Raw genomic sequence first — 25,471 nt, 5'->3', positions numbered from 1 at the left:
GTCATGTGCAACGTGTGGGAGAAGACATCACATTGCTGTATGCCTGGGCAAGAAAGAAGATGTGGGGGCAGTGGTGCAGCCCACCGCTACCTCTGGAGGCACTCTAGCCTCTGCCTGTTCAGTCATTCCTCAGTCAGTGAAGATGAAACCAGATGGACAGAACACTGTGCTTCTGCAAACAGCTAAAGCATGGGTGGAAGGCCCAGAGGGCAAGAAGATAGCTCGTTGCTTACTAGACGGGGGCAGTCAGAGAAGCTTCATACATGAGACACTGGTGAAGAGCCTGAAGTTACCAGTAATCAGACAAGAGACACTAACCCTTCACACATTTGGCTCCTCTGCCCCAACCGTGTCACAATGCAACACAGTGAAAGTCATCTTGAGGAATGTCTGGGACAGCCAGCAGAAAATTGAAATTGAGGCCATCGAAACACCCCAGGTGTGCTAGGCAGTGATGAAGGTTCCGGGAGATCATATCCAACAGGAACTGGAGAGAAAGGGACTGAAACTAGCAGACTTCCCAGAAAATGAAGATGGTCCTGAGCTCTCCATCCTCATAGGAGCAGATTACTACTGGCAAATAGTATCGGGACGAGTGGAGAGACTGACGGAGACTTTGGTTGCTCTGGAGAGCACCTTTGGATGGTCTGTCCAGGGACCAGAGTCGATGTCGAGCATCTCTGAGGCAACATCCATGTTCATCCACACAGATGAAGACACACTTGTCTCCAAGCAGCTGAAGGCATTCTGGGAAATGGAGTCTCTGGGTATCACAAGCGAGAAACAACAGAACCCAGAAGAAGAAGAGGCTCCACAGATGTTCGAGAGAACAACAACCTTCAAGCAGGGGCGATACCAGGTGGAGTTGCCATGGAGACCAGAAAGCACAGAACTCCAGGACAACTACAGAATCGCCAAGAAAACATTTGAAGGCCTGAAGAAAAGACTAAAGAAGGACGTGACATTGTACAGCAGGTACAACGAAGTAGTGGAGGACTACTTACAACAGGACATGGCGGAGGACGTGCCAAAGGACGACACAACACACAATGTGAAATACTACTTACCTCACCATACAGTACTCCGAGAGGACAAGGCGACGACGAAACTGCGAGTAGTGTTTGACGCTTCCTCCCATGAAGATGGCAGTCCGTCTCTAAACGACTGTCTACTCACCGGATCCAATCTGAACCTAGACATCCTCGACGTCCTGATTAAGTTCAGACAACATGGGATTGCCTACATGGCTGACATAAAGAAGGCTTTCCTACAGATCTCCATAGCAGAGAAGGACAGAGATGCTGTGATATTCCTGTGGCTCACCGGGCCACCAAAAGGAGAAGAGGATGCGGAGCCGCGAGTGCTGAGGATGACCCGAGTGGTGTTCGGAGCTTCCCCGAGCCCATTCTTTCTCGCCGCCACAATCAGGAAGCACCTGAAACAATATGAAACGGAACATCCCCAAGTTGCAGAGACATTGAGTGAGTCACTTTATGTAGACGATTTTATTGCAAGTTCACACAATGTTGGTGAGGCCTACTCTGTGACAACAACCGCCAAGCAAATGCTGTCCACAGCAGGCATGGAACTCTGCAAGTGGATGACCAATTCTCCTGAGCTGAAAAGGAAATGGGAGGAGAACGAAACTGGCCACACGATGGCGCCAGAGGAGCACGCAGCCGTGCTGAAGGTGTTGGGCTTGGTATGGAGACCAGAGACTGATGACTTCACGTTCGACCCACAGCCTCTGGTGGGCATTCTGAAACGAAAAGAGAATACGAAGAGGAGTGTTCTGCAGTCGTCTGCTCGCATATATGACCCGCTAGGGTTCCTGACTCCCTTCAGAGTCAAGTGCATCTTTCAAGAAATGTGGGAAAGGGGACTCTCCTGGGATGAGGAGCTACCGCCAGCCCTGACTCGAGAATGGCAGCAGTGGTGTTCAGAGCTACCTCAGCTTCATCTGCTCACCATTCCACGGTGGTACAGCATAGACATGCATCCGCAGAACAGCGACATCGTGAAACTACATGTGTTCTGTGATGCCAGTGAAAAGGCTTACAGCGCTGTAGCTTACCTGCAAGGTACAACACAAGACGGAGAACTTGCCTCGAGCTTGGTCGCATCCAAATCCAGGGTAGCCCCTCTCAAGAAGATGACGCTGCCACGCCTGGAGCTCATGGGAGCTGTGATTGGAGCGAGACTAGCCTGCCACCTGATGACCACACTGAACATGGAACAGAAACAGGTCAGAATGTGGACAGATTCCATGATAACGCTGCACTGGATCTGCAGCTCAGCTCAGAAGTGGAAACAGTTTGCCGCAAACAGAGTGACCGAGATCCAGTCCTTGACCAACCCAGAGTCATGGTCACACGTCGCAGGGAAGATGAATCCAGCCGACCTCCTGACCCGCGGACAGACTGTTCAAAACCTGACACAGAGCCAGCTATGGTGGAGCGGGCCTGATTTTCTGACGTCACCTGGTCAGCTACAGGAGACTGACGAAGGCCAGGTTCCAGAAGCAGTGAACACAGAACTCAAGTCCAGTCAGCAGGTCACCGTACAGCTCACAGCAAACGACACAGCGCTCACTGAACCTGTGCTGGAGCTGGAAAAATACAGCAACCTGAGAAGAGTATTCAGAGTGACCGCCTGGATGAAGAGGTTTATAGCCAATGCTCGTACAAGAACAAAGACACAAGTAGGACTGACTGCTGATGAGCTCTTCGAGGCAGAAAAACACTGGATTAAAGTAACACAAGAACAGAGCTTCAATGAGGAGATCACTCGAAGATGGAAGTACCGTCAAAGACTCACTACCAGCTTCTGGAACAGCTGGCGACGGGACTACCTACTAGATCTGAAGTCCGCACACCGCTGTGACACACCGCCGCCCACCCCTCTGACAGTGGGTGACGTTGTGCTGATTGGAGAAGACAACACCCCCAGACAAACCTGGAAACTGGGGAGAATCGAGGAACTGTTTCCAGGCCGTGATGGTCTGGTCAGGTCGTGCATGGTGCGTACTACTTCAGGGACTTCGTTGAGGAGACCTATCCAGTTACTGTATAGTCTGGAGATTTAGATGAACTTGGTAGTTCATCGGGGGGGAGAATGTTGTGACTTATTTGGTCACATGATTGAGTTGAATAGTAGTTCAATAATTAGTTCATGAAAACAAGTGAATTGTATTGTTTATTTGATTGATTATTCTATTGAATACATGATTAGAGATATGATTGATTACTATATGTGATATATGATTACAGAAATATTATTTGTGATGTTAAAAAGAATAGATCGAATGTTCAGATCGCACAGTTCATATTAGAAAAGCCTACTGTATTTCGTAATGTAAAACTCAAACTCCCAGCAGGCTTAGCGACAAGGAAACAGGAAGTTGATTCGGTTGACAGTCGAGACTCGTGCGAGAGCAGTGCGCTCAGAGATTAGCAAGAAAAACGTTACCATTAGCTTTGTCGAATGTATGTCTGCAACCATTTTCATATAAAGAAGCTTCGTTTTATAATCCGGTTTTTGTGGTCTTTGCTGTTCGAGAAGGGAACATAATTCCTACACCGTCTGAACAATTCACTATAGGCCAGAAATGTGGGGCAGGCGAGTACAAAAATCATGTTCAAGACTGTTGGTGTATACAGCAGAATTTCTGTTCTGTCTATGTACATAGAGAGGATTGTTCCCAATAGCTTTTTATTTCAGTTTATTTGAAAATTAGTACACCGGTATAGTATAACATCAACTGAGCTATATAAGGGCAAAAAAAAAGTTTTGAAAACACATTAAAAACCTTCAATCTGTAGAGCCGAAGTAACGGAGAAGACCGTAGGTTCACACTTTAGCCGTGTAGGCAACTTTCTTTAATCCACGGTAAATCAGCGAGACAAACAAAACCCGCAGCTCGACTGAGCGGAGGTGGCAAGAATAACCAGAAAACTGGCTGGACAACCATAACTTAACCCTGCGTTAACCTGCCAGGGCAACCATGACTTAACCCTTAGTTCCTGGGTTGAATTCTGTCCCCAATACGTGTCCACCACATGAGCCCCCCCAGAATTCGCCCTAGTAATCGAAGTCAGGCAGGCGCGGGTGGACGACAGGCCGTCCGCGGCGGCTCCGGATAACAGGGGCCGGAGTGTCTGTGGGAGGCATTGACGCGGGCCTGTGGAGGTCGGCCTGAGGAGCAGAAGAGGCAGCTCGGGCCTCCACGGGGGGAGGAGGCGGAGCCGGGGGACGACCGCGACGAGGAGGTTGGGCTAACTCCAACGGCTGCGTCAAGTCCAGGTGTGCGGGTTTAACTCGGTCCACTGAAACATGCTCGGCCGTGCCCCCAAAATCCACCACCAGGTGCTTAGTTCCCCGTTCCAGGACGCGGAAGGGGCCGTCATAAGGGGGTTGCAGAGGGGGGCGGTGTGCGTCGTGACGGATGAACACGTAGTCCGCTGACTGCTGACCTGGGGGCACCTGGGACACCGGAGCGCCGTGTTGGGCGGTAGGGACGGGTGTGAAAGCTCTGACCCCGTCCAGCAAGGAGGCTCGTTGGTCCACAGCTGACCAGGGACGCGTTGCATTGGGCATGAAATCGCCTGGGACTCGCAGCGGCGTGCCGTACACCAGCTCCGCAGAGGAGGCTTGTAGGTCTTCCTTCGGGGCGGTCCGCAGGCCCAGCATGACCCATGGGAGCTTGTCAACCCAGTTGCAGTCCTTGAGAGTAGCCCGAAGCGCAGCCTTCATGGACCGGTGGAAGCGCTCACATAGGCCGTTCGCCTGAGGGTGGTAGGCGGTAGTGCGATGAAGCTTGACGCCCAGAGCCTCACCCACAGCATTCCATAGCTTTGAGGTAAACTGTGGCCCACGGTCAGATGAAAAGTCGGAAGGCGTACCGAAACGTGAGACCCACGACCCAATAAAAGCCCGGGCCACATCAGCAGACGTCGTGGATGCCAGGGGAACAGCTTCAGGCCAGTGCGTAGTCCTGTCCACCACAGTGAAGAGGTAGGTGAACCCATGGGAGGGGGGTAGGGGACCAACCAGGTCGACGTGGACATGGTCAAATCGTCTCTCCGGCACTGCGAAGCGTTCCAGGGGCGCCTTAATGTGGCGGTGTATCTTAGCCCGCTGACAGGCAACACACGAGTCGGCCCACGCTTTCACGTCTCTCTTAAGTCCCTCCCACACAAACTTAGCAGAGGTCAGGCGCATGGATGGCTTACCGCCTGGATGAGAGAGGCCGTGCACAGCTTCAAATACGGGGCGTCTCCAGCTGTGCGGGACGATGGGCCTGGGCTGTCCTGTGGGGACGTCACACAGGAGGGTGACACCTGTGTCGCTGAAAGGAACGTCCTGCAGGCGGAGCCCCGTGTCGGAGGCCCGGAGACGGAGGATGCTCGGGTCCGTGGCCTGGTCAGCAGCCATCTGTGCATAGTCAAGGCCTAGGTGGACCGCTCCAATCACTGCCCTAGACAGGCAGTCAGCTACCTGGTTAGACTTACCAGCGACGTGCTGGATGTCGGTAGTGAATTCCGAAATGTAGGAGAGTTGTCGCTGCTGGCGAGCGGACCATGGCTCGGCCGTCTTGGACATGGCAAACGTGAGGGGCTTGTGGTCCACGTACGCAGTAAACTCGCGGCCCTCTAGCAGGAAACGGAAATGCCGGACGGCGAGCCAGAGACCGAGGAGTTCCCTGTCAAAAGTACTATACTTGCGCTCTCGGGGTGTAAGCTGGCGACTGAAAAAGGCCAAAGGCTGCCAAGCCCCCCCCACCCACTGTTCGTGAACCGCACCAACAGCATAGTCCGATGCATCCGTGGTTATGGAAATAGGCGCTGTAGGTGAAGGATGCGCTAGCAGGGTAGCCTGGGAGAGCGCAGCTTTAGTCTCGGTGAACGCACGGTCCCGCTCTGCTGTCCAGTCGACCGCCTGGTTGGGGGACATGCCTTTCAGCGCCTCGTACAGTGGCCGGATGATAAAGGCGGCTCGAGGAATGAAGCGGTGGTAGAATGTCACCATCCCGATGAACTCCCTGAGCGCACGAGCTGTTTGGGGGCGCAGAAAGGCCGCCACCGCTTCCACCTTTGAGGGCAGGGGGACTGCCCCGTCCCCAGTGATGCGGTGCCCGAGGAAATCAATGGTTGTCAGCCCGAACCGGCACTTCGCCGGGTTGACGATCAGCCCATGCTGGCTGAGGCGTGTGAAGAGGGCATGAAGATGGGACAGGTGTTCTTCCTCGGAGGCGCTGGCGATGAGTATGTCGTCCAAATAGACGAAGATGAAAGGAAGGCCACGGAGCACTGAATCCATCAGCCGCTGAAAGGACTGGGCCGCGTTTTTGAGTCCAAATGGCATTCGTAGGAATTCAAATAGGCCGAATGGGGTTGTCACCGCTGTCTTGGGGATGTCTGAGGGGTGCACGGGAACTTGATGATAACCACGGACCAGGTCGACTTTTGAGAAGACGCATTTGCCAGACAGGTTTGCAGAAAAGTCCTGGATATGCGGGACAGGATAGCGGTCAGGCGTGGTGGCGTCATTTAGTCGGCGGTCGTCCCCGCATGGGCGCCAACCTCCATCAGGCTTAGCGACGATGTGGAGTGGGGACGCCCACGGGCTGTCAGAGCGGCGGATGATCCCCATGCGTTCCAGGTGCTCGAACTCAGACTTGGCAATGGCGAGTTTGGCGGGGTTGAGACGCCTGGCTCTGGCGTAGACCGGGGGCCCCTTCGTAGCAATGTGATGCTCCACCCCATGCTTAGCGGTGGGTGCAGAGAAGGTAGGCTGGGTGAGGTCAGGGAACTCAGCGAGGAGGCGGGTGAACTTGTCTGCCTCTGAGAGAGAGTTGGCTAGACCTGCATAGGCCGCTTCCCTCCGCGTACATGCGAAGGAGGAGAAGGTTAAGGCATCGACCAGACGGCTGTTCTGAATGTCCACTAGCAAACCGTAAGCGCACAAAAAATCAGCTCCGAGGAGGGGAAGCGTTACATTGGCCATGACGAACTCCCACGTGAAACGTTGTCCACCAAAACACAGTTCTACAGACCGCACGCCGTAGGTGTGGATAGGGCTACCGTCAGCCGTCGCCAACTGGGGGCCCCGCTCCCCGCCCATGATGTCGACGTCCGTAGCAGGGAGCACGCTTCTCTGTGCGCCCGTGTCACAAAGAAATCGCCGACCGGAGATGGTGTCGAGGATGAAGAGTAGCCTGCTCGTATCGCCAACACTCATGGCCACTACTGAGTGTTGGCCCTCTCGTTTCCCGTCGGCCTGTAGTTGCAGGGGGAACGGCACCGTTTAGCTTTCGCACCAAATCGAGCGTGGTACATACAGAGTCCAGAGGGCTTGTAGCGGTCTGATGCTGTGGCGCCACCGTCGGGCCACGCCCGCGATGTCGGCGGGGGGCCAGTGAAGGTAGGAGCCAGCACCCCGGCATGGTAGGAACGTTGTGTAGCGACGAAGAATCGGTCAGCCTCCTTTGCCAGCTCACGGGGATCAGTGATGGTGGAGTTAGCGAGCGCAGTCTGGACGTGGGGCGGCATGTTGCGCAGAAACAGCTCCATAAACAGGAAACATGGCTTTTCTTGACCTAGTAGGTTTAACATCCTGCTCATTAGCTCCGATGGTTTGCCATCTCCCAAGCCCTGAATTGCGAAGAGGCGAGGTGCTCTCTCCGTTGCTGACAGTTCAAAAGTTTCAAGGAGGAGATGTTTAAGTGCGGCGTATTTACCATCGGCCGGTGGGTTGGTTATGAAACCGCTTATCCTGGAAGCCGTAGCGCACCCCAGCGCTGCCACTACGTAGTAGTACCTGGTCTCGTCTGCTGTTATGTCTCTGAGCGCGAACTGTGCCTCAGCCTGCGCGAACCATGTAGCCGCGGAAGACTCCCAAAACTCCGGCAGTTTAATTGCAACGGCGTTCGTAGCCATAATGTGTGTGGTTTCAGAAAACTTATCCGAAAACCGACGTCGGGGTCACCAGTGTAGAGCCGAAGTAACGGAGAAGACCGTAGGTTCACACTTTAGCCGTGTAGGCAACTTTCTTTAATCCACGGTAAATCGGCGAGACAAACAAAACCCACAGCTCGACTGAGCGGAGGTGGCAAGAATAACCAGAAAACTGGCTGGACAACCATAACTTAACCCTGCGTTAACCTGCCAGGGCAACCATGACTTAACCCTTAGTTCCTGGGTTGAATTCTGTCCCCAAGACGTGTCCACCACAAATCCCTGCTTTACATTAAATGGCCCCTTTAATTATTTATTATGAATAGTGATATTCAAATGTGTCGTTATGCAGTGAAAGCTGTTTTAATATAATTCATGTGATCTGTTAAGTATGCAAAAGCAATTCTCTCTGTTTATGAGGTCAGAAGAACATTTATTAAATACAAAACTGAAGCCTAACTTATGGCTTTAAGGTGGATGAGTTTTGAGGAGTACAATACATTGCATCTCATAAATAATTATTGAATAGAAAGGATTTGTTCAAATCGCTGTGCATCAGAATAAGGCTGTCTTTCAAAGAGGACCAAATGCTGTTGAATCTTAAACATGCTTAACTACACTTCTCCTCTAGTATTCTTGGGGAAAGAGATAATTCCCTGATAGTGGAAAGCAGCATATCCATCCCTTTTACCAAATGTAATGGAGGAAAATTCACATCACATGTTTGTTTTGGCATGAAAATGGTGTGGATAAGAGTAGGCAAGCAGATGGATGACCAACATCCTGAGGGTGAGAGTTATTAATGGCTCATGGAAACTCAAACAATATGCCCTTTTAAGCAATATTTCACTTTTGACATGCTTGTCCCCATGTAGGTTCATGAGCTGTCAGCTACACATAGATGACTGTAATGGGACATTATTGCAAAGTACTGTAATTATTTTATCACTGTCTATTCCAATTTAAAGATGTTAAATACAATTCCTTCATATTTTATGTTTGTAAATATCTCATGAGTAGCTGCGACAGCCATAATTATTAAGGGGAACTGAGTTATTCTAGTGACAACACATTCCAAGGAGGTGGCCCCTATCAAAACTTGACTGCACATAAAGTCAAAGTGAGGTATTGATGTAAGGGTTCATTAGATTCTACTTTAAGGTATCCATTTATTTTTTTCTGCTCTGAAACAGTAATATCCCTTGATTGGGAAAAGCAATTATAACACTGACTAGCGGAAACCCATTATAGACCTGAGGATAATATCTCAAATATAGTCAAGCATAGAGGGTCCTCATTGTTATCCTGTAGGCCATTTGCTCTTTTACCTCTGTTATGCACCATATTGCATACAATATGTGTACCACTGGGCTTTAACTGCCTCTTAAATATTTTTTTTTTCACCAACTTAATATTATCAGTTCTACATCTATTTCGTGAAATTGCAGAGATGGAACAATAATTCCATAGGAATTTGTGAGCTGTTGGCCTCAACTTTCATGCAATGTTCAATAATGGACTAAAAAAAACAAAAGCCTATAATATTGCCAATACCATGGTATGTTTAAACCATTTTATTCATAAGAAACTTAAAATAAAAGCAAAATGACATTGACTACTTACTGTGTTATACATCATCATGGTCCTTGTGAGAACAACAATGTAACTTGGGTTAAGCAGGTACAATCTCCTGCAAGCAATTTTTTTTTTCCCCTAGGATCGCGAAGTCATGACCCCCCCCCCACACACACACACATTCTGCCTCTGATTGGTTAAGGTAAGAATATCAGGATAAGTCAATCTCAATCCTCAAGCCTAAACCTAACCAACCCAACCAGCAAAGGCTACAAGTACTAGCCAATCGGAGGAAGATAGGGCAGGTCATGACATCACCACCCTCCCTTAGGGAAAAAAAACCCCAAAACATTGCTTGTGGGGGATTGTACCTGCTCAACCCAAGCTACATAGAGCAAGAACAGGCATTTGGGACACAGAGTGGGAATGAAAGAGGCACTATTCTCCCTATCACAAGTCAGAGTACCATCAAAATCATTTTGAAGCTGTTATTTTAAGGTAAAAAAAAGTTGCATAATTTTGCTTTAACAAAGTTGCGGACCTGTCAGTACCTAAAGAAATTGGACTAGGGAATATTGAAGTCTGTCCTTAGCTGGATCCTAATCTTAAATTGCTTATTGACTGATGTGCCAAAGATGATGCATTTCCGGACACTGTGCCAGTTTTCTATTGCTGCAGGAGGGGGGGGGGGTTCATCGATTTGCAAGGTTGAATAAACGTATTTAATTCAACAAAACCACATAGTACCTGCTGCCACCAGAGGTCGGGGCATTAGTATGGGTCTGAGCTTCCTGTGGCCAAAAAACAAACAAGGGTGGATTTGTCTGATATACACTACCGTTCAAAAGTTTGGGATCACCCAAACAATTTCGTGTTTTCCATGAAAAGTCACACTTATTCACCACCATATGTTGTGAAATGAATAGAAAATAGAGTCAAGACATTGACAAGGTTAGAAATAATGATTTGTATTTGAAATAAGATTTTTTTTACATCAAACTTTGCTTTCGTCAAAGAATCCTCCATTTGCAGCAATTACAGCATTGCAGACCTTTGGCATTCTAGCTGTTAATTTGTTGAGGTAATCTGGAGAAATTGCACCCCACGCTTCCAGAAGCAGCTCCCACAAGTTGGATTGGTTGGATGGGCACTTCTTTGAGCAGATTGAGTTTCTGGAGCATCACATTTGTGGGGTCAATTAAACGCTCAAAATGGCCAGAAAAAGAGAACTTTCATCTGAAACTCGACAGTCTATTCTTGTTCTTAGAAATGAAGGCTATTCCATGCGAGAAATTGCTAAGAAATTGAAGATTTCCTACACCGGTGTGTACTACTCCCTTCAGAGGACAGCACAAACAGGCTCTAACAGGTACTATTTAATGAAGATGCCAGTTGGGGACCTGTGAGGCGTCTGTTTCTCAAACTAGAGACTCTAATGTACTTATCTTCTTGCTCAGTTGTGCAACGCGGCCTCCCACTTCTTTTTCTACTCTGGTTAGAGCCTGTTTGTGCTGTCCTCTGAAGGGAGTAGTACACACCGGTGTAGGAAATCTTCAATTTCTTAGCAATTTCTCGCATGGAATAGCCTTCATTTCTAAGAACAAGAATAGACTGTCGAGTTTCAGATGAAAGTTCTCTTTTTCTGGCCATTTTGAGCGTTTAATTGACCCCACAAATGTGATGCTCCAGAAACTCAATCTGCTCAAAGAAGTGCCCATCCAACCAATCCAACTTGTGGGAGCTGCTTCTGGAAGCGTGGGGTGCAATTTCTCCAGATTACCTCAACAAATTAACAGCTAGAATGCCAAAGGTCTGCAATGCTGTAATTGCTGCAAATGGAGGATTCTTTGACGAAAGCAAAGTTTGATGTAAAAAAAATCTTATTTCAAATACAAATCATTATTTCTAACCTTGTCAATGTCTTGACTCTATTTTCTATTCATTTCACAACATATGGTGGTGAATAAGTGTGACTTTTCATGGAAAACACAAAATTGTTTGGGTGATCCCAAACTTTTGAACGGTAGTGTATATTACTTTAGGGTTGCAACAAAGGGGCAGTTTCATAATACCAAATTAATGGAGTGAAGGAACCACCTTGGTGTCCCATTGATTCCAATAAGACAGAGCAGTCAAGTGAAAAAAGGAATGCAGTTGGCTTGATAAACATGCTGAGCAAGGAGTTTTTGCGGTCTCACCTTGGAATAGTTTATCTTCAGTGTAAAATCGGTTAATAAGAAATTGATTGCATATTACCATAATTAGATCACAAATTAGATCATAAACACTGGCGATTATAGGTGTTTTCTGCGCAATCAAAACAGCAGGAAAGCTGCAGGCCCTGATCGTGTGTCCTCAGCCTCTTTAAAATTGTGTGCTGCGGACCTAGCTTTTGTTCTGACTTGTATTTTTAATTGCTCTATCAACCAGTGTAAAGTACCAGCATACTTTAAATCTGCAGTAATAATTATTGTGCCTAAGAATCCCATTGTTAGCTGTTTAAATGACTACAGGCCTGTTGCCTTAACATCTGTTATAATGAATTGTTTGAGCATCGAGTATGTAAACATCTGTAAGTTTGTGTACAGGGCAAATAGGTCAGTGGATGATGCTGTAGCTCTCTGTCGCCACTCCATCTTGCAGCATCCCTGCCACTTATGATTGGGTACTGTTCATTTACATTAGCTCAGCTTTTAATACAATAATACTCAAGGCTATATAACAAACTTTTGCAGCTATGTTTCCATCAGTCTCTATGTCTCTGGGTTTTGGACTTCTTGCTGGGCAGAACACAGGTTTTAAAATGCATCAGCAGATTTCCACACTCATTGACCATTAGTATAGGTGCCCCTCAGGGGTGTGTCCTCTCACCTCTGCTCTATTTATTATACACCAATGACTGTATTTCACACTCTTGCACTGTAAAAATTACTGAGTTTGCTGATGATACAACTCTAGTGGGACTGATTTCCTGTAATGATGAGACAGCTTACAGAAATTAGGTGTTTTGTCGATGGGTGTAGCAATAACAATTCGGAATTGAACATTAACAAAACTAAAGAGCTTGTGGTTGAGTTCCATAAAAATCAGGGGGAGCTGCTCCCACTGACCATCAACAACCAGCTGGTAGAGAGAGTGGATCATTTCAAATTCCTTGGGACTACAAGCTCCTTCTCCCTAAAATGGGAAGACAAATTCACCAGCATACAGAAGAAAGCTCATCAAAAGCTATTCTTTCTAAGGCAGTTAAGGACATTTGAAGTGTCATGGGCTGTAATGGTACAGTTCTACAAAGCTGTAATAGAAAGTGTGTTCACTTTCTCACTAACTGTATGATATAGCAATTCTACAGTTAATGAGGGAAAAAAAGCTGTTGGACAGTGTCGTGCACATAACTTCAAAAATAATTGGCTGTGAGCTCCCCGCCATTTCTGAACATACCATAACCACACTCAGTGGAAAAGTTTTAAAGGACTCCTCACACCCGGCCAACCCCCCCCCCCCCCATTCTATCATCTCCCTTCAGGTAAAAGACTGCGCTGTACTAGGAACAGAGCAATTCACTTCCACAATACCCTGAAGCAAGCCACATCTTAAATGCCCCACTGATTGTACACGTTTAGACTCCTTAAGCATATACACTTTAATTGTCAATTTAAGGGCATGGGCCATATGGTTGCATTACCTGAATTATTGTAATATAATCATCACAGTATGTTTTTGTTGACACTCATTGTATGTATTGTGTGATTATATGTTACTGATGTTTTCTTTGAACACCAAAACAAATTCCAAATCAACTGTAAAGCTAATATGGCATTACATTATTAAATCTTGAATTTTGTTACCATTACTGTAAAATCCCTTTTGAGATCACAAACACTTAATAATGTGTAATAACCAAGAAACACATTGGAGAGATATAATAGTATTGCTCAAGTTATAATCACTATATTGAATTAAATTGAAATCAAATTTGAATTGTTTATTGTTGTCTTCCAGAGAGGAAATTATCTTTGCTCTGTGAAAAATTACTCCATACAACAAGAATAGCGAAAGGCCACAAAAAAAAAAAAAAATGGAACCATGGAAAAATAACAAATTATACAGACTATCCCTAAAAGCACTATTAAGGTTGGCTGTCAGAGGATGAAATAATGACACAGGCTTTGTAGTTCATGCAAGTCTGCAAGTCCAACAATCTTGGGGTGATAAGAGAGTTAATTTGGCAGTGATGTTTGTAATCCTCGACATTCTGTTTTAATGAATTTTATTGTTGTGGCATTAATTACTGCTCATTTACTATACTATTCATTTACTTGATCATTTAATTGTGTTAGTTAATCCAGACCATGTGCACAGTGTCTGGATTTGGTAGCCTGGTGAAAGAAACCCTTTAGTTGTCAACCCAGACCAAAACCGGATTACCCAGCCAGCCCTGGGATTTGAACCAACACACCACTGGTTATTGGATTTCTTCTCTTACAGCTAGGTTACTGCCGCCCTCCAAATAGTTCTAGAGCTATCACCAATATGCTAAACTGAATCGTATCAACTGTGTAGTTAAATCTTGAAACGTGAACCACCATATGTCTGGGACTCAGCAGATATGCTGAATTCACTTTTGAATGTATTTTTTGGGATAAAGGTTAGTCATTTTACAATACTGAATGCAGTAAAATTATAGTTGCAAAATGGCACAAGCCAGTCTTACTGCCCTGAATGCCTTCCTCATAAATCCTGTTGTTCTTGTACTTACTTGTATTTATAGTAAAATTATGCAAGTTACCAATGTGTGTTAGTGTATGGCTTGCACTGCCTATTTTTCTAACTGTGCTGTTAAACATTTTAGGAGTGAGTAAATGAATGACTGCATTTCTGTTACATATTTCAAGTCCTATGGTGCAAAATGCTTCAGTGAAATGAATGCCTCACATTACATTACACTGTCATTTAGAGGACCTGAAACCACATAAGGAGATCTGAGGGCAACAGTTAAAATCGACACCAATTTTTGAATTTTAAAAATAAAAGGTTTTCAAGCCATTTAAAAAAGAAAAATAGAATGTTTTCAAGTCATAATTGCTGCTTGGAAATATTTGTAATTGAGCTTTAGTGAAAGTTGAGTCAGGAAGACTATTTTTTGTATGCATAGACTTGTAGTTATATTTTTTTCTTTTATCCTGCCAAGCTCTCATGCATGCTCACTCAGATTTGCCCTTGCTTTCATTGTCAGGGGCTGTTAATTGAGTTATCAGCTGATCACATCACCTCATCTATCCAATAGCACAACATCACACCTGCATGGCTAGCCTTTCATCTTGCTGCTAACTTTTTTAAATGTTTTTTTCTCACCACCTCTAGGCGTTCATGCTGCTGTAATACATTGGTCATTGTGCAGGTCATGTATTTTGAGTTTACAATTTTTTGCTAAACTCCTCGGCTAGTCATCTTATTTTATGAAGTCAGACTTAGAAACTGATCTGATCAATGCTGACTTATTTGAAACGGCTACTTTTTGTTCCCCCCTTTTTATCTCCAATTGTACCCGGATATGTATATGCGTGAATGAGAGGGAGGATAGTGGAATGGTGAGGATGCAAGGAGTAGATGTGACATAGGTGTATGAGTTTAAATACTTGGGGTCAACTGTACAAAGTAACAGGGAGTGCAGAAGAGAGGTGAAGAAGAGAGTGCAAGCAGGGTGGAGTGGGTGAAAAACAGTGTCAGGAGTGCTTTGCGATAGAAGGGTACCAGCAAGAGTTAAAGGGAAGGTTTACAAGATGGTAGTGAGAACAGCTATGTTATATTGTTTGGAGACAGTGGCACTGATGAAAAGACGGGAGGTGGAGGTGGCAGAGTGGAAGATGCTAAGATTTTCATTGGGAGTGATGAAGAAGGGCAGGATTAGGAATGAGTACAATAGAGGGACAGCTCAGGTTGAATGGTTTGGAGACAAAGCAAGAGAGGCAAGATTGAGATGGCTTGGACATGTGTGGAAGAGAGATGCTGGGTATATTGGGAGAAAGATGCCGAATACGGAGCTGCCAGGGAAGAGGAAAAGAGGAAGGCCAAAGAGAAGATTTATAGATGTGGTGAGAGAGGACATGCAGGTGGCGCGTGTGACAGAGGAAGATTCAGAGGACAGGAAGAGATGGAAACGGATGATCCATTATGGCAACCCCTAACTGGAGCAGCCGAAAGTAGCAGTAGTCTCCCCAATTGTATCCAGCCAATTACCTCACTCTTCCACGCTGTCGTGGTCATTGCTCCACCACCCTCTGCTGATGTGGGGGAGAGCTGCAGACTACCACATGCCTTCTCCGATACATGTGTAGTCGCCAGCTGCTTCTTTTCACCTGACAGTGATGAGTTTCACCAGGTGGACGTAGCACGTGGGAGGATCATACTATTCTTCCCAGACCGACCAGAGGAGGTGCCAATGCAGCGACCAGTACACATACCCACATCCGGCTTCTCACCCGCAGACATGGCCAATTGTGTCTGTAGGGACGCCCGTCCAAACCGGAGGTAACGGGATTTGAATCGGCAATCCTCATGTTGGTAGGCAATGGAATAGACCGCCATGCTACCTGGATGCCCCTTGAAGCACCTTCTATCTCATCAACAACTCGGTGCAGTACCCGGACTGTGGCTTGGCAAAGAGAATCAGGTTCAGAAATTCTGGAGATATTATAAGCCCAGGGTACTATTCCAGCTCTGTGGCTGGATCTCTCGCTGCTTCATGATTAGGCTAACGAAGTTGTGTGTGAAACATCAATTCGGGATGAGCCCCCTGCAAGTTTTGGCTCTACAGCAGCTCCTGGTTACAAACACACAAAGAAAACTCATCATCTTGCTCCTCAAGCCAAGCGTAAGAATGTCTCTGCCAGCTTTGTGCATAATTTTCATGCAAATGCTGCCATTCATCCATCAGATAATGCCCTCACATAAACTCTCCAGTCTCTGGTATATAGTATTAATGCAATTGATGGTCACCTCCACTGTCTGGAGAACACCCAAGCCTCATCATCTTCCTCTGCAATGCTTATTGCCTGTCAAATCCCGTTGATTCATGCACCGACACTGGCACCTGCTCCTCAGCCATCCATTTCCACCGCAAGTGCCCCAGTTACGCCACAGCACTCCCTGGCCTCGACTCCTATGCTAGGTAGGTCTTATGTTCCTTTCAGAACAATATCTCTCCACGGTTAAGGTCAACAGTTTTGCAGGGAAAGGCATTAACCTTATCAGTTTGATATTCCCATCTCCAGAATGTCAAAACAAAGTTTCCACCGAGGAACAATTTCCGAGCTGTTATTAAATCTGCCAGTCCCAGATTGTCAAAAGATAGGTCATAGGTGAATATGTACTTGCTTTGGCATCTATCATGACCAGACAAGAACTGGACTCGTAGACAAGAACTGGACTCATATTTGGCTCTGATTGGCGATTTAAACTTGAGATATGGGAGAAATATTTTACCAAAACCAAAAAGGTTTCTCCAGAAAAGCAGCACATTACAAACATCCACTTGAACTGGTCTGTCTTGGACACTGAATTGTTGGTCATGCAAATGGGTGTCCCACAAGCAGTGTCGTGCATTACTTGCAGCAATATGAGTCATCCAGTGTCTCTCTGCCCTCTGGTTCCACCCCCCCCCCAAGAGCATGAGGCCCTGCCCAAAACTAACGATGTTCTATTTTCCTCTCTCTCAAAAAAAAACAAACCTTCAACAACCGCCCATATGCAATAATTTCAATGAATATGTGTGTACTTACCCCAGTTGCATTTTTTTCCACATCTGCAGCAACTGCAAAGACACTCACCTGAGATCACTGTGCCCATGCAGGTCTCGCCCTCTGCAGCACAACTGTCATGGTTCAAAGACTTGTTCCACCCTTCTACTCCAATACTTGTCCCAGCTATTGCATCAGAACTGTCTTCTCTTCCTAATTCTGTATTTGTTGATAATTTGTGGCTGGTCTTTTCCAAGGGTTTTGGGTAGGGGTCGTCTCTCCATGGCCTCTTCATTTATGTCCAAAACCCTCCAGTCCGCTCTAAATTAGTCAGCCATGGTGTCTCACCGACTTAAAAAAGGAGCTCGATAAAGGCTATTTAATTGGCCTCTATAACACTTTGCATTCCCTGTGTTTTGCACTAGTCATATAAGAATGTACTCTGGAAGGAAAATGCTTATATTTGACCTCCTTGCTCCAGGCCATTCCCAAGTGTCAAGTTTTGTATATGTTTTTTTTAATTTCTTTTCCACCCGAAGTTTTCTTTTTTTTCAATATTTCACTTTTAACAATGCCATAAAGCTGGGGCATCTGGGTGGCGTGCAGGTCTATTCCGTTGCCTATTGTTATATTCTAGTTCAACCACTAGGTAGAGCAACACATGGCTGAAAAATTTCAGCCACGGACCGAGGTGGGTCCCAGGATTCATTGTGTCAAAAGCAGGTCCTTTCTCATGTAAGGTCATGCTGGGAGATGGTAGAGTGGTCTCCTGACATGTGGACCAGATCCTGTCCAGGTGTGAAGAGACAGCAGAAGGGCTGGATGTATTCGAGGAGCCCAGTACCCACGCTCCGGGTACTGCCGTCATGGCGTCACCACAACCGGTAGATCTCCCTGGGAAACCACAACCCACTGAAGGAAATCCAAGCTCTGAGTCAGAAACTTGGGTCAGTGCCCAGAGGCAGCCACCAGATACTGCACAAGTGAAAGGGGGCAGTGATGCCACTCAGTGTCCAACATACAAAAAGACTCTCAAAGCTGCCAAGCCACCTGAAAGACTCTGCACTGTAGAACAGACAATAAATGATGCGTACCTGGTGATATTTACCTAAGCTATCTGTGGATATACCTACCTGTTAACTACATGTGGAGATAATACCTGTTTTAAGGTGGCATCGTTGTTAGTGAATCGCATGGTAAATGGTGGCTATTTAGTTCAAATCAACCAGAAGGAGATAGAGAAGTTATAGGCCATGTGAGAGTTTTTTTTTTATTGTTTTGGCTTACAGAAACTGTTGGAGTTTTGCTTACAATTCTTATGTTTAATCTTAAGTGGGAGGGAATGTTATATTCTAGTTCAACCACTAGGTAGAGCACAGTGTTACTTAGTAAGGAAGTCAGAACACTAGGCCAGCAAAGAGTAAGATCAGGCCCTGTATGTGTCTGCCGGTTACCAAAGTAAACGTATTCCTAGTTTACCTATTAACTTGGTCTCCCTATTTCATTCTTTGAGGTTATTACACCTACCAACACAGAGATTTGTGGTTCGAATTCCTGTTATTTCCGGCTTGTTGAGACGTCCCTACAGACGCAATTGGCCGTGCCTATGGGTGGGAATCCGGATGTGGATATGTGTCCTGGTCGCTGCACTAGTGCCTCCTGTGGTCGGTCAGGGCGCCTGTTCGGGGAAGAATTGGGGGGGGGGGGGATAGCATGATCCTCCCACGCGCTACATACTCCTGGCGAAAGTTCTCACTGTCGGGTGAAAAAAAAGTGGCTGCCGACTCCACATGTATCAGAAGAGGCACATGGTAGTCTGCAGCCCTACCTGGATCGTCAGAGGGGGTGGAGCATGTCCAGGACTGCTCGGAAGAGTGGGGTAATTGGCCCAGTCAAATTAGGGAGAAAAGGGGGAGGGGGCAATGCCATAAAGCTTTTTAACCCAGCTTGTCAGGGTGCATGGCCTTCCTTCCAAAGCTGATATTACACATGCATTCAAAATTGTTCCAATTCATCCTTTTCAATGGCATCATTTTGGTTTTAAGTGGGAATATCAACTGTACTTTGCTTTGCATCTTACTTTTGGCTGTAGGAGCAGTCCTTTAATTTTTCTTTTTTCCTTCTTTTTCTCCCCAATTGCACTTGGCCAGTTACCCCACTCTCACTTTGACTTTCCCTTGCTCTCATTATCTGGGGCTGTTAATGGCATTATCAGCTGATGACATCACCTGTTCTCATCTGTCCAATAGCACAGTGACACACCTGCATGGTTAGCATATATCATCTTGCTGCTATATTTTTTTAAATGTTTCTCTTTCCACCTCTAGGAATTTGTGCTGCTGTTATACGTGCCCCTCCACCTACCATCACTGCCGAGTCCTCAAAGATCATATGTTTAATTTCCTCATCAACATCTACAGCCTTACAGGCCATCACGATGGCCCAGTGGTTAGCACTGTTGCCTCACAGCAATAAGGTCCTGGGTTTGAACCCCACGCCATCCCAGGTCCTTTCTGTGTGGAGTTTGCATGTTCTCCCCTTGTCTGCATGGGTTTCCTCTGGGTGCTCCGCTTTCCTCCCACATCAAAGACAGTTATGTTAATGCCCCTGACCGAGGCATGGCAACAACAAGTGAAATATCTATCTATCTTCTCATCAAAAGTTATCAGCCATCACCACCACCAGTGTCGGGACACCATGGGGGGAGGTATATTATGCCGCTGCTCAGGGCTGATGCCCCTTGATTAAAAATCTCCCTGTTGAGTATAAGCGGCAAATAATTTCTTGACATATGTCATTTCTGCGAGATCATCTGTTATAATAAATAATTCTTTACTTTATTCACTGTCTCTCCTGATTTAACTTTAATAGAACATGTTTAAGATGAAACAAACCTTTCTACTAGGAAACCAAACACAAATAAACAGATGGCAACGTAAATCCATCGTGTCGTAAATACAGTGCTTCCGGAAAGTATTCACACCCCTTCACTTTCCCCACATTTTGTTATGTTGCAGCCTCATTCCAAAATTGATTACATTCCTTTTTTTTCTCATCAATCTTCATACAATACCCCATAATGACAAAGTGAAAAAGGTTTTGTAGAAATTTTTGAAAACATTTATTAAGAATAAAAAACTGAAATATTGCATGTACATAAGTGTTCACACCCTTTACACAGTATTTGGTTGAGGCACCCTTGGCAGCGATTACAGCCTCAAGCCTTCTTAGGTATGAAGCTACAAGCTTGGCACACCTACAGTGCATCCGGAAAGTATTCACACCCCTTCACTTTCCCTACATTTTGTTCTGTTACAGCCTTATTCCAAAATGGATTAAATTCATTTTTTTCTCATCAATCTACACACAATACCCCATAACGACAAACTGAAAAAGGTTTTGCAGAATTTTTTGCAAATTTATTAAAAATAAAGAACTGAAATATTCCATGTACATAAGTATTCACACCCTTTGCTATGACACTCAAAATTGAGCTCAGGTTCATCCTGTTTCCACTGATCGTCCTTTAGATGTTTCTACATCTTGATTGGAGTCTACCTGTAGTAAATTCAACTGATCGGACATAATTTGGAAAGGCACACACCTGTCTATATAAGGTCCCACTGTTGACAGTGCATGTCAGAGCAGAAACCAAGCCATGAGGTCGAAGGAATTGTCTGTGGACCTCCGAGACAGGATTGTATCGAGGCACAGATCTGGGGAAGGGTACAAAAAAATGTCTACAGCTTTGAAGGTCCCGAAGAGCACAGTAGTCTCCATCATTCGTAAATGGAAGAAGTTTGGATCTACCAGGACTCTTCCTAGAGCTAGCCAGAATGGGAGAAATACCCCAAATATAGGTGTGCCAAGCTTGTAGCTTCATACCCAAGAAAACTTGAGGCTGTAATCGCTGCCAAGGGTGCCTCAACCAAGTACTGAGTAAAGGGTGTGAATACTTATGTACATGGAATATTTCAGTTTTTTATTTTTAATAAATTTGCAAAAACTTCTACAAAACCTTTTTAGCTTTGTCATTATGGGGTATTGTATGTAGATTGATGAGAAAAAAAGGAATTTAATCCATTTTGGGATAAGGCTGTAACATAACAAAATGTGGGGAAAGTCAAGGGGTGTGAATACTTTATGGATGCACTGTATATTTGGGGTATTTCTCCCATTCTTCTCTGCAGATCCTCTCGAGCTCTGTAAGGTTAGATGGGGAGCGTCGCTGTACAGCTATTTTCAGGTCTTTCCAGAGATGTTCAATGGGGTTCAAGTCTGGGCTCTGGCTGGGCCACTCAAGGACATTCACAGACTTGTCCCAAAGCCACTCCTTTGTTGTCTTGGCTGTGTGCTTAGGGTCCTTGTCGTGTTGAAAGGTAAACCTTCGCCCCAGTCTGAGGTCCTGAGCCCCTGGAGTAGGTTTTCATCAAGGATCTCTCTGTACTTTGCTCCATTCATCTTTCCCTCGGTCCTGACTAGTCTCCCAGTTCCTGCCACTGAAAACTATCCCCACAGCATGGTGCTGCCACCACCGTGCTTCACTGTAGGGATGGCATTAGCAAGGTGATGAGAGGTGCCTGGTTTCCCCCAGATGTGACGTTTGGCATTCAGGCCAAAGAGTTCAATCTTAGTTTCATCAGACCAGAGCATCTTGTTTCTCATGGTCTGAGAGTCCTTTAGGTGATTTCTGGCAAACTCCAAGTGGGCTGTCATGTGCCTTTTACTGAGCAGAGGCTTCCGTCTGGCCACTCTACCATAAAGGCCTGATTGGTGGAGTACTGCAGAGATGGTTGTCCTTCTGGAAGGTTCTCCCATCTCCACAGAGGAACGCTGGAGCTCTGTCAGAGTGACCATCGGGTTCTTGGTCACCTCCCTGACCAAAGCCCTTCTCGCCCGATTGCTCAGTCTGGCTGGGCGGCCAGCTCTAGGAAGAGTCCTGGTGGATCCAAACTTCTTCCATTTACGAATGATAGAGACCACTGTGCTCTTCGGGACCTTCAAAGCTGTAGAAAATTTGTTTTACCCTTCCCCAGATCTGTGTCTCGATACAATCCTCGCTCAGAGGTCCACAGACAATTCCTCTGACTTCATGGCTTGGTTTCTGCTCTGACATGCACTGTCAACAGTGGGACCTTATATAGACAGGTGTGTGCCTTTTCCAAATCATGTCCAATCAATTGAATTTACTACAGGTGGACTCCAATCAAGATGTAGAAACATCTCAAGGATGATCAGTGGAAACAGGATGAACCCGAGCTCAATTTTGAGTGTCATGGCAAAGGGTGTGAATATTTATGTACATGCAATATTTCAGTTTTTTATTTTTAATAGATTTGCAAAAATTTCTAAAAAACCTTTTTCACTTCGTCATTATGCAGTATTGTGTGTAGATTGATGAGGGAAAAAAAAGGAATTTAATCCATTTTGGAATAAGGCTGTAACATAGCAAAATGTAGGGAAAGTGAAGGGGTGTGAATACTTTCCGGATGCACTGTATACAGTGGTGTGAAAAAGTTTTTGCCCCCGTCCTGATTTCTTATTTTTTTGCATGTTTGTCACACTTAAATATTTCAGATCATCAAACAAATTTAAATATTAGACAAAGATAACACAAGTAAACACAAAATGCAGTTTTTAAATGAAGGTTTTTATTATTAAGGGAAAAGAAAAATCCAAACCTACATGGCCCTGTGTGAAAAAGTGATTGCCCCCCCCTGTTAAAACATAAATTAAGTGTGGTTTATCACATCTTTGGAAAGCTGAGTTCAATTTCTCTAGCCATACCCAGGCCTGATTACTGCCACACCTCTTCTCAATTAAGAAATCACTTAAAAAGGACCTGCCTGACAAAGTGAAGTAGACCAAAAGATCCTCAAAAGCTAGATATCCTGCTGCGATCCAAAGAAATTCAGGAACAAATGAGAAACAAAGTAATTGAAATCTATCAATCTGGAAAAGGTTATAAAGCCATTTCTAAAGCTTTGGGACTCCAGCGAACCACAGTGAGAGCCATTATCAACAAATGGCAAAAACATGGAACAGTGGTGAACCTCCCCAGGAGTGGCCGGCTGGCCAAAATTACCCCAAGAGCGCAGCGATGACTCATCCAAGAGGCCAAAAAAGACCCCACAACAACATCCAAAGAACTGCAGGCCTCGCTTGCCTTAGTTAAGGTCAGTGTTCATGACTCCACCATAAGAAAGAGACTGGGCAAAAATGGCCTGCATGGCAGAGTTCCGAGACGAAAACCACTGCTGAGCAAAAAGAACATAAAGGCTCATCTCAGTTTTACCAGAAAACATCTTGATGACCCCCAAGACTTTTGGGACAATACTCTGTGGACTGACGAGACAAAAGTTGAACTTTTTGGAAGGTGTGTGTCCCATTACATCTGGCGTAAAAATAGCACAGCATTTCAGAAAAGGAACATCATACCAACAGTAAAATACGGTGGTGGTAGTGTGATGGTCTGGGGCTGTTTTGCTGCTTCAGGACCTGGAAGACTTGCTGTGGTAAATGGAACCAGGAATTCTGCTGTCTACCAAAAAATCCTGAAGGAGAATGTCCGGCCATCTGTTAGTGACCTCAAGCTGAAGCGCACTTGGGTTCTGCAGCAGGACAATGATCCAAAACACACCAGCAAGTCCACCTCTGAATTGCTTAAGAAAAACAAAATTAAGACTTTGGAGTGGCCTAGTCAAAGTCCTGACCTGAATCTGATTGAGATGCTGTGGCATGACCTTAAAAAGGCAGTTCATGCTCGAAAACCCTCCAATGTGGCTGAATTACAACAATTCTGCAAAGATGAGTGGGCCAAAATTCCTCCACAGCGCTGCAAAAGACTCATTGCCAGTTATCGCAAACGCTTGTTGCAGTTGTTGCTGCTAAGGGTGGCCCAACCAGTTATTAGGTTTAGGGGGCAATCACTTTTTCACACAGGGCCATGTAGGTTTGGATTTTTCTTTTCCCTTAATAATAAAAACCATTTAAAAACTGCATTTTGTGTTTACTTGTGTTATCTTTGTCTAATATTTAAATTTGTTTGATGATCTGAAACATTTAAGTGTGACAAACATGCAAAAAAATAAGAAATCAGGAAGGGGGCAAACACTTTTTCACACCACTGTATGTTGGCATTTGGAAGAGATAAATTTGTTATATCTGGAAATTAAAGACATTTTCTCTGCTGTAGGTATTGCCATTAAATGATTACTGATAATGTTACTTGACTTTAAAGTAAACTCTATATTACCATATCTCTCCAATCTGTGTAATGCTTGGTTACTTTATCAGGGTGCTGAGGTGATTTTTATGGAGAACTGGCATCTGAGTATTACAAGGTATGCAAGAGGAAGTTATTTATTGCTTATCAAGTCACAGTTGCAAGCATCTTGCTTTACAGCTCAACTTAAACTTGACTGTTTAATACTTTGACAGGAAATAAGAAAATACAGGATATTTTTTCTCGATATATAATCTTTAGTGGTGGGTCGTAATATTGCTTCTTCTTACTTACAGGAAAGGGCCATTATTTGACCCAGACCTCATTAAAATGTTGTTGGGCATCATTTATGATCGTACCGACAAGAACTTAACTCGTTGCTTCAGTGATGAAACCCTTACCATCTTGTTTATTCTCATTATAGGCTTCAACACAGTCCAATGGGGCAATTGTTTAAGCCTTTAAAAGCCATATCTCTTTTTCAAAAATGTCAATTTTCAATAAACACAGCTGCACCTAACATTAATAATGGTTCAGTGTGATTTAGATGATCCAAAATGGCGGCGCGCTGGACGCAGCGGCTACTGTGCTTCCATGTTCAGTGTAGTGTTTTCTTTGTTATTTATACGTTAGTTTTAAGTTTATTTACAAGTGTAGGTCATGCGCTCTTCTACAACCGTCAGGAACTTTTAAACCTCAGAACGGATTACTCACTTCCTCCACCATCACGGACAATTTCCCCATCAATATTATCCGCTCACCGGTCTCGCAGTGGAAACGCTGCCCCCGTCGGCAACGTAAACAAAAGAGGGGGAAACGCGTCGGGCTACATGCTAAGCTAAGTAGCGTTCCCTTCAAAGTTTCCCTCCCCAGCATCTTCATGGCTAATGTCCGATCGTTAGCGAACAAAATGGACGAGATAAGACTCAGGCTGTCCTCTCAGAAAAGGCTGCAGAACTGCTGTCTGCTGATGTTTA

The sequence above is a fragment of the Lampris incognitus genome, chromosome 7 (assembly GCF_029633865.1).
Source record: "Lampris incognitus isolate fLamInc1 chromosome 7, fLamInc1.hap2, whole genome shotgun sequence".
In the NCBI taxonomy this organism is placed as follows: Eukaryota; Metazoa; Chordata; class Actinopteri; order Lampriformes; family Lampridae; genus Lampris; species Lampris incognitus.
This window is presented reverse-complemented; position numbering follows the sequence as displayed.